Here is a 12,083-nt window from a genome sequence, read left to right on the forward strand (position 1 = left end):
TTTTAATAAAATAATTATATTTAATAATTATTAACTTTAAGAAAAACATAATTGATTTTATTACATATTTAATGAATCCAACTTGGTGGGATGAGTTTTAACGACCGGTTAACGTTCCGGGAACCCGGTACGGTTAACGGCAACTAGAAATGAACCACACTTAGCGTACTAGCAAGCTAAAACATAATGTAATTCACTTTTAATACTTATTTGATATAATTATTATATTTTTAAGACAATTTAATTTTATAAGAATTTTTATAGATTAAAAACACGAGAAATTAACGTTTAGCGTTTCGGTTCGCGTTTTCGGTTAACGACTTATGGGAACGAGCCTAGGAATTTATCTAACCAGCCAAGAAAGCCCATGGGCACCTCCTTTCAGCCCCATTCGGCCAATAACGTGCCATTAGTCTGTGACGACCCGGAAATTTCCGACCAAATTTAAACTTAATCTTTATTTGATTTCGACACGATAAGCAAAGTCTGTAAGGTTGAGTCTCAAAAAGTTTGAATTGTTTCATATATACGCTTAAACCTTTGACTACTCCCGATGATTCACGAACAATTATGTGTGTGTATATATATATATATATATATATATATATATATATATATATATATATATATATATATATATATATATAAGTATATATAATGTTTTGAAATAATAAAATACAAAATTTATCATTAGAATTAAGTATGTAAAATAATATACAAAATAATCAAGTTGTTATAAAAATGAGTATATATATATATATATGATTCCTGTATACAATAAATGTTATATTGTAATATATATAAATTATATAAATATTAAATAAGTTATTACATAATATAAGTATTACATAATTAATAATGTGTATATATATATATATATATATATATATATATATATATATATATATATATATATATATATATATATATATATATATATATATATACTAAACTTAATTACAAGTTAAAATATAGTTATTATATTAATAAATATCACTTACATTATTAATAATGATATTAGAATTATTAATATTATTAGTTTGGTATATAATATATATATATATATATATATATATATATATATATATATATATATATATATATATATATATATATATATATATATATATATGAGATTTGATAAGCTTGAGCTGCTATATCAATACTATTAGTGTTAATTTTATTATTATTATTAATGTTAATACTAATATAAATATATGTATTATATATAAATATAAAGGTTGAATCTGGTAACTTGTTACATCATAATTATTATTTGTATTATCATTAGATATTATCATCATTAAAAATCATTATTTTTATTATTATTATTATTATTATTATTATTATTATTAATGATATTAATATAGTTTTATTAATAAAATTATTGTATTATTAGTATTATTAGAATTATTATTACTTATATATATATATATATATATATATATATATATATATATATATATATATATATATATATAAGGGTTATTAATATTGATTATATATTTTATAAGTACTGATATAAACATATAACAGTTAAATAAATAAATACAGTTGTAAAAAATACAAATTTATATAAATAAATATATATATATATATATATATATATATATATATATATATATATATATATATATATATGTATATATATATATATATTTCAGTTATTTATATATATATATAAATAAATATATATAAACAGATATAAAAATAGATATATAAATCAAGTATACATAAATATAATACAATTATAGATACAACTATTTATATATATGGTTATATACATATATATATACAGATAGTACGTATTCAGTTAGATATCACAATCACATTCAAATTATTTATCTACTTTTAGGATCTTTAAATTGTACGAAAAAATAGAAAATTATATATATCTGATCGCGTTTTTCTTCATCTTCTGTTTCAAATTGTACTACTGGTCGACTCAATCAAGCTACAAAACAAACACAAACGATTCCAAATACTGTGATAATTATTAAGCATCACATTACATATATCCATCACTGCAAATTCGATTTTTAGAAAACAGAAAAATCAAAAAAACTGCAGTTCGTATGCTCTGTTCTTCATAACTACCCCAACACCTCAAATTTGAATTAAAATTTAAAATGTAATAATGAGGAGTTACAAAGTTTCAGATCCTAATTCGTCCTATTAAGTCCCAATTATCGAGTCAAAGTTTGAAATTTAAAAAGTCAAAACCTGTGTTCATAGCGAAATTCGACTTCCAGTTGATGATTTAACTTCAATAAAGGATACAGATAGTTTCTAAAAAGGTTTTGCAAGCTTTTTTATGTTGAAGGTATGATCAAAAACATCCTAGAATTTAATATTGGATTTAAAGTTCAACGTGTTCATCAGCATTTTTTTTATTTTTATTTTGTTTTTAATTAATAAAAAAACACTATAATCGCTTCTGTATATGTGTTAAACCTTAACACTAATTAGTAAACTCATTTGTATCTGGGTTTGGTTCATGGATCGACTTGATTTTTGATGAAGAAGGAGAAGAAGTAGCAAATAAAGAATACGGGTTATATTTATATATTTGGGGTTGAAATTCAGAAAAACGAAACTGGTCTAGTGGTTATGGGGTATTTGGTATAAACGAGAGGTCGCGGGTTCGAGTCCGGGCAAGGCCGAATATATTTTTTGGAACCTATTTTGTGAGGTAGTAATCTTTTATTATTATTATTATTATTATTATTATTATTATTATTATTATTATTATTATTATTATTATTATTATTATTATTATTATTATTATATTTATTTCATTATTATTATTATTATTATTATTGTAATTATTATTATCATTTATTATTGTTGTTATTAAGTAATATTAGTAATAAGATTTTTAGTATAATTAATATTATTATCATTATTGTCATTACTAAAATTATTATTATTAGAAATATAATTTTATCACTAATACAAGTATTAATTATCATTTATTATTATTATTAATATTATAGTTACAACTATGATTATTATTATTATTATTATTAAGTATATTATACGTTTATGAACTAAACTTGAAAATTAAAAGAAAAAAAATCTTATGATCTTGAATAAGATAAGTATTTAGATAAATATAAGATTTATATTGATTAGGATATAAATAACATAACTATAGTCGTGCATACTATAAACAAATTACCTATATATATGTGTGTATGTATAGATATAAAATCATTAAGTTTTTAAAATATTAATAAGTATTATTATCATTATTATTATCTAATTATAAATAATATTATCATTGTTATTACTATATTTATTATTATTACCTTATTTTAATTATGATATTATTATTACTACCATTATTATTATTATTATTATTATCTTTAACCTAGTATTATTACAATTATTAAATTTTTAAAAATAAAAAATAAACAGAAGATATGTACATAAAAATATATTCATTACATAAGTATACAAACAATACATAATATTATGTTTTAATTATCATACTATTATTTATATGGATATAATGTTAATTAAGTTATATATCAGATAAAATAATATATTATAAGTATTAATTATATAAATATTAATCTTAATACATAACTACACATATATAAATTTGTTTGGTTACGAATATATATTTTAATATATATACAAATGGTATAGGTTCGTGAATCCGAGGCCAACCCTACACTTGTTCATTGTCGTCATATGTATTTTTACTACAAAATACAATAAGTGAGTTTCATTTGCTCCCTTTTAAAAGCTTTTGCAATATATATATTTTTGGGACTAAGAATACATGCGCTGCTTTTATAACTATTTTACAAAATAGACATAAGTAATCGAAACTACATTCTATGGTTGAATTGTTATACCGGATATCGCCCTTGTTGAACTTGGTAGCCTAAGAATTGGTGTTTATTATAATTGCCACCAATTGACGCGTATCTTAAAGATAGATCTATGGGCTTTGACAAGCCCCATTCAGAGAATTTGAACTGCTTTAGTACTTCCACTTTATATGTTTGGGGATATTCTAGATGCATTTTTTTAATGTCGGTTACCAGGTGTTCAATCCATATGAATGAATTTTAAACACTTGCGAGTGTATGATTATTGATTTAATGAAATCTTGTGGTCTATTAAAATTATGGAAATGTTTGATTATGATAAACTAATGAACTCACCAATCTTTTGGTTGACACTTTAAAGCATGTTTATTCTCAGGTATGAAAAAAATCTTCCGTTGTGCATTTGTTCATTTTAGAGATATTACTTGGAGTCATTCATGACATATTTCAAAAGACGTTGCATTCGAGTTGTTGAGTTCATTAAGATTAATATTAAGTCAATTATAGTTGGATATATTATGAAGTGGTATGCATGCCATCAACTTTCGATGTAATTAAAGTTTGTCTTTTTAAAAAATGAATGCAATGTTTGTAAATTGTATCATATAGAGGTCAAGTACCTCGCGATGTAACCAAATATAATGTATTTGTCCATATGGATTAGGACGGGTCAAGAAATAGTCCATCCCTTGTTTCTTTATTGTAGCCCGGTTTGCTTAAACGTCCCAACTTACCACACTTTAATTCCACAAGCCCAAAGCAATTCCCCTATTCTATCCCTAACTGAAAAACCACGACCCCTAACTCTCTTTTGAGTCGACATCAGTTCCAAGAACACTACCATAGTCACATCCTTCCAAGCTCAAGAACGAATCAATTATTGCTCGATTGCTTGCGTGCTAGTGAGATATAACAATCGTCTCCTTCTCCTCTACACATATATATCACTTATTGATTGATTTAGGTATAATTACACTAACTCTAATCTATTTAGATATGATATTATGCAATTACATAGTTTATTATAGTCTAGTGCTCAATTGATTGCGAATACATGTGTTATTAGTCGTTAATTTGCTCGATTCGTATGTATTATGTGAAAACCGAAGTGAATTGCTATGCTACTGGTGTGATGACTTTATTTTCTGTAATTATAATGTATCTAGATGAATTTCTATTGAAAAAATATTAACTTTAGGCTCTGATTTTTCTTGATTTCGTTACCGTATGCTCTAAATATGCTAAATCGATGTTTTGATTAGGTTTTGGTTGAAATCCGAATTTTCTGAGTTATATGCCTATTGAATTGGCTTATGAAATGTATACTAATGTAATCTTTTAGAAAAATTATACATGTTAGGCTTAAGAATCACGTTAAAAGCTTATGTAATGCTCCCGATATGTAAAACGAAGTTTCGTGTGTTTTTGAATGCTGAAACTGTTATTTTTGTTAGTATTATCGACCTAGAGAGAACTAGATATTGTTTTAGACTATATTATTCTGGAATATGTTAATTCATATGTTCCTTGACATATTTCATTTGTATGCTAACCTCTGAAAATGTGATTTACCATGAGATGTTTGCTTGACAAGTTGACGTGTCCACTTGTTAACTAAAACTGATAGGTCACTAAAGATAGGCAAGTCTGTACGAATGGGTAATGGGATAACTTTGATTATTTTATATCTATAGGTTTGAGATGTTTGGAGTATTCTCCAATAGGCCGTTCATTAAAATCTATTTTCTATATTATTTGAGAAATGTACTAAAACTGATGCGCATGCTGAAACTGATTTGGTAAACTATGATTAGACCTTTTCTGAAACCTGACTTGTAGACATCGTATAAGTCCCTGGATAGGTTCATTATAACTGTTTATGAGTCGACTTATGATCTGGAGTTTTTCATGTTGCCATGACTTATGTGTGTTGATTTATGTTCATTGTTTTACCAACACGTGTGAACTTGATGCTATGCGATAAACTGCGATTGTGCAATTTGCTAAACTATGAGCTGTAATGTGATACTTGACCTAGGTTTGACATGTTGACCATGTTTGCATGACCTACTGAGATGTTTGTCTTTAGTTGACCAGTTTGACCAAGTTGACTTTTGGTTTGACTTTGGTTGACTTTTGTTGACTTGCATGATTTAATTGACTCTTACTTGTTCGTTGAGCCACTCTGAGCATTAGGGTTATGCGTACACTATGGGTTGACATAGTGTGACCTAAATGTATACTTAAGGTGACCTATTTGACTAGGTTGCGTCGTTTAGTCGTGATTGTTCGACTACTGTACGGTTTTACTAAGAGATTTCAGTGCTTTTAATAAGGTGAGTCTACAGTCCCGCTTTTTACATGTTTTCAGGGATGAGAATACACGCTGATGTACTTACATTTTCAAATGCTTTTATGTTGACACGAGTACTATATATACATATTGAGTTTGATCACAAAGCCTCTAGCTTGAATACTTTTAATACCATCGGGTAAGCACAATTTAGATGGACGGATCCGTTAGGTTGACAACCTCACCCTACTTTATAACTGTGGTGCATTTACTTTGAACATTAGATACACTAGATCAAGTGTATAACATTTTATGGCGTAAAGGTGAGTGTAGTGGATTCTATAATCGGGTCATTGCTAGTATTCAGGTGCTCATGGATTATGTATACGTTTCGCAACTTGGAGTTGTACTTTTGAAATCTCATGGTCAACAAACTTGAACTATTTTCTGAATAATGTTTTCAGATACTATACAACATTATTTAAAACTGTGGTTTACAAACATTTGAAACTACACATGGTAATGTCTGCAAATACATGAAGTGAAACTATTTTTGATGTCACACACATTTGAAACTCGGCATCGCTGATTACGAACAATTAACTCTTGACATTTCTTTATGAAAACTTTTAACGTTAAACCTTGGTGGTCTTCCACTAATAAACATTTTTGAAATGTTATTTCTTAAACATACTGTATTGTTTATCTAAAACCTATAGATTCACTCAATATTATTGTTGATCCATTTTACGTGTTTTATTCTCAGGTATTAATTGCTTCCGCTGTAGAATATTGCTGTTATGTAGAAGTCAAGCCAAGCACTGGGACCAGAGTTAACATTCCGTTAAAGGGATTTTTGACGGGGTGTTATATATGGTATCTGTGACGACCCGGAAATTTTTGACCAAATTTAAACTTAATCTTAATATGAATTCGACACGATAAGCAAAATCTATAATGTTGAGTCTCCAAATTCTGAACTGATGCAAATACCCTTTTACTAATCCCGACAATTCACGAACATTTGTATGTAAATAAATAAATAAATAAATAAATATAAATATATATATATATATATATATATATATATATATATATATATAATATATATATATATATATATATATATATATATATATATATATATATATATATATATATATATATATATATATATATATATATATATATATATAAGTATATAAAATAAATTAAAATTATGAAATATAATTTAAACATTTCAATTAAATATGTAAAATAAGATATAAAATTATTAAGATGTAATTAAAATGAATTTATATTAAATTTATGATTTCTATAGATAATTACTACTATTTGTGCATTATAATATATATAAAATCTATAAAAAAGAAATATTCAATAAAAAGTTAATATATAATATAAGTAATGATACATATATATAATACAAGTATAAATATAAATATAGTTGTTATAGTAATATTGTTAATACTTTCAATATTAATATCAATATTTGTGATAATAATATATAATCTAAAGATATGAATTGGACACACACACACACACACACACACACACACACACATATATATATATATATATATATATATATATATATATATATATATATATATATATATATATATATATATATATATATATATATATATATATATATATATATATATATATATATATATAGTATCATTACTATTACTATTATAATTATTAATAATATTAGTATTATTAGTATTATTGACATTTATAATATTATTTTGATACATTTTATAGTAATTGTTATCATTATCATTAACAATATTATTATTACTATTATATTATTAAAGATTTGTATTATTATTATTATTATAATATAAAGAGTATTATTATAATAATTATTTTTTATAAGATAAATTATAATCTATAAAAATATATATTTTTTATAAATATAAGGGGTATATAAATACGAAAATAAATACAGAAATATTATAGAAACAGTATTGATATTTTTATTTAGTGATATTACAGCCTATTATTACTAATGTATTATTTTTTTATAGATTATTAATTATATATATATAAATTAATTATATAAACTGTTAAAAATCGTCAGCAGACTTTATCTGATTTTATTATCATCTAAAATTTGTTATAAGTCGACTTCAGCTCACAGACAGGATCCAAAAATTCGTACAAATCGATTTTCAAGTTTCTTAAACTTATCTGATTCAGTTAGGAGTCTTTTTCAGATTTATTTCTTTTTATCTATTTAATTCCTACTGAATAATCCTTGACGACCTTTAATTGCTATAAAGCTTTATCAATTCTAGTGTAAATGATGTCTGTAGACCTACATTATCAATTCACAACCACAAATACCTATAATTGCTTTTAAATTGTCAAATTAAAAACCGAATTTTAAGAAAACCAAACGATATGCCCTGTTCTTCTTTATTTTTTCAATGAAAATGATTTTGTAATGAATTGCAAAATGTGTAAATGCTATGTTATTAGAAATCTTTTGTTTAAACTGCTTGCAAAGTTTCAAACCCCAATCTTTAGTATCGAGCAAGAATTTTAGAGTCAAAGTATTAAGTTTAAAAAGTCAAACGTGCTGTTTATGAAGAAATTCAAAGTTGTTTTGAAAATTCTGGATCAATTGATGATCTCAAAGGTTTCTAGGAGTCATTTACAACATATTTCATGTTGTAATTACAAACTAAAATGATTTAGAATTCATAATCAAGAATTGAGTTCATATTTTACAAAACGGGTCTGTTTTCTTTTGTTTTCTTTTTATATTTTTTCTGTTTGCTGTGTCTGTTAATTTGAAATAACAATAAAGTGTTAATGTGTTGTTAGTAAATCCTAAAAATCGATTTCATATTTGTTGTTAAGATTAAGATGGTGTCTGGTCGTATAATTCCATGAAGAAGAAGGGGATAAACAGAAACAGGCTATATATATATAATTGGGTAGTAATAATTATCAGGAAATAAAAAGGGATCGGCTGGATTGGGATTGTTTGATGTGAACGAAAGGTCGAGGGTTCGAGCCTGGCTCGGGGATTTTTTTTTAGGAAAGCTGTTAAAGGTAGTTCTCAAATACCAAAATTTCTAATATTAATATTATTGTTATTATTATTAGAATTAGAATTGTTATCATTATTATTATTATGAAATTGATTGTTACTAGTATTACTAGTGTTATAATTACTAATATTAATAAAAGTATTAACTAACAAATATTATTATTATCATAATTGTGGTTACAATTATAACTATTGTTAGTATTATTATGGTCGAGTTAATTATCAGTATTATAATAATAATACAATTACATACTATTATCATTAAAATGAGTGTTATTACCATACCTATAATTAATACTATCATTATAAATATTAATGTTAAGATTGCTAATATTATTACTACTAATATTATCATAAGTATTATTACTAGCATTATTATTTAGGTTTTTATTATTAGTATTATTATTTAAATCATTGTTATTATAAGATTACTAACATATAGCATCACTATTATTATCATACGTATTATCATCACTATTATTATCATTATGAAAATAATACAAATTATTATTATTTTCATAAATATTAGTACTAGTATCTTTTTACAAATAATAAAATTGTTAATATTAACATAAATCTTATTATTTATGTTATCCCAAGTATTATTATTATGTAATTACTAAAAACAATATCATAAGTATCATTAACAGTAAAATTAATATTTTTACAAGTATTAATATTAATATCAACGTTAGTATCACTAATAGAGTTATTATTAACATAAGTATATTATTAATGTTATTATCATTATTTTTACTAATACTAACCTAGTATAATTTGAATTACTGTTTTGATAAACAAATGAAATACATAGATATATATATATATATATATATATATATATATATATATATATATATATATATATATATATATATATATATATATATATATATATATATATATATATATATATATATATATATATATATATATATATATATTTAACACATATAACATAACAAAATATTTTATTATATAAAAGGAATATATGAAATATAAATATATTATTAATATAAAAATAATATCGTTAATAGGTTATATATATAAACTTATTCGATTACGATTATGTGTATTAATATATATATATACACAAATAATATAGGTTCGTGAATCCGAGGCCAACCCTGCATTGTTCAGTTGTGCAATGTCGTCATATGTATTTTTACTACAAAATACAATATAGTGAGTTTCATTTGCTCCCTTTTTAAATACTTTTGCAATATATATTTTTGGGACTGAGAATACATGCGCTTTTATAAATGTTTGACGAAATAGACACAAGTACTTAAAACTACATTCTATGGCTGGATTATTAAATCGAATATGCCCCTTTTATTCTGGTAATCTAAGAATTAGGGAACAGACACCCTAATTGACGCGAATCCTAGAGATAGATCTATTGGGCCCAACAAGCCCCATCCAAAGTATCGGATGCTTTAGTACTTTGAATTTATCATGTCCGAAGGGAGTCCCGGAATGATGGGGATATTCTATATGCATCTTGTTAAGGTCGGTTACCAGGTGTTCACCATAGGAATGATTTTTATCTCTACGCAGTTTGCGAAATGCCTGATATGAGATTATGTTTATGAGAAATTTAAATATGAAATCTTGTGGTCTATTAAAATATTGAAATAATTGATTACGATAAACCTATAAACTCACCAACCTTTTAGTTGACACTTGAAAGCATGTTTATTCTCAGGTATGAAAGAAATCTTCTGCTGTGCATTTGCTCATTTTAGAGATATTACTTAGAGTCATTCATGACATATTTCAAAAGACGTTGCATTCGAGTCGTTGAGCTCATCAAGATTATTATTAAGTCAATTATATTTAGATATATTATGAAATGGTATACATGCCGTCAACTTTCAATGTAAAGAAAGTTTGTCTTTTAAAAACGAATGCAATGTTTGTAAAATGTATCATATAGAGGTCAAGTACCTCACGATGTAACCAAATGTAATGTATTCGTCCAGATGGATTAGGACGGGTCATGAAAGTTGGTATCAGAGCGGTGGTCTTGTCTAACTGATAGGTATTCAGATGCATTAATGAGTTTGGACTTCGACCGTGTCTGCATGTCAAAAGTTTTGCTTATCATTTTTGTCGGAAATTACCTGCTTATCATCTTAAGTCTAAATGCGTCTTACTGCATTCATTGCATAGATAGTGTATAGACAAAATTCATATTCTAGCGTATCTGCTAAATCATATTTTAGCGTATCTGTTACTGTAAGTTTTGCCTGATGTATTCCGTAAATTCCTCCGTATTCTACGAAATCTTTTGTTCTATATATATAGATATTCTATGTAATTAGAATACCATCCGATAGCCGAAAATTTTTTCATACCGAAAAACCCTTTACTCAATCGTACGAAGTGGAACTCGCCACTACTCAAGTTCTTTGAAATCCGACAGCTATTCCGACATGGATGTTCACCTAAGCTCCGAAAGCAACGTCACCAGAATGAATCAACCAATCAGCCATCCCCAATTCATCTGATGGGTTCGTAGCCTCCTGAATCATTGGAGACAAGAAGAAGGCGATCCTTTCCATCCACCACATTGGCCTCTTGACAATGAACCTGAAACACTTACCGGCGAACCTGTCTGAAACACCATTTTCTCTCTCATATCCAGAGTATCTCGTCACGACTATATACTATACCAAATTCTAGATCTTATTTATCCGCTCGTCCGAACCAACAATCACCCCGGAGTAATAGAAGAAGTTAACGAAATTTGTGCCCGAGTTGTAGCCTTGGAAAATATGGTGCAAAACGTACCAGCTTCAGCAACATCACCGACACCAACAGTACCAGCAACATCCACACCAGTACCACCAAAAAGCTAAGTTTCAACATCACACGC

Source organism: Rutidosis leptorrhynchoides, chromosome 8, assembly GCF_046630445.1.
Source record: "Rutidosis leptorrhynchoides isolate AG116_Rl617_1_P2 chromosome 8, CSIRO_AGI_Rlap_v1, whole genome shotgun sequence".
NCBI classification, from domain to species: domain Eukaryota; kingdom Viridiplantae; phylum Streptophyta; class Magnoliopsida; order Asterales; family Asteraceae; genus Rutidosis; species Rutidosis leptorrhynchoides.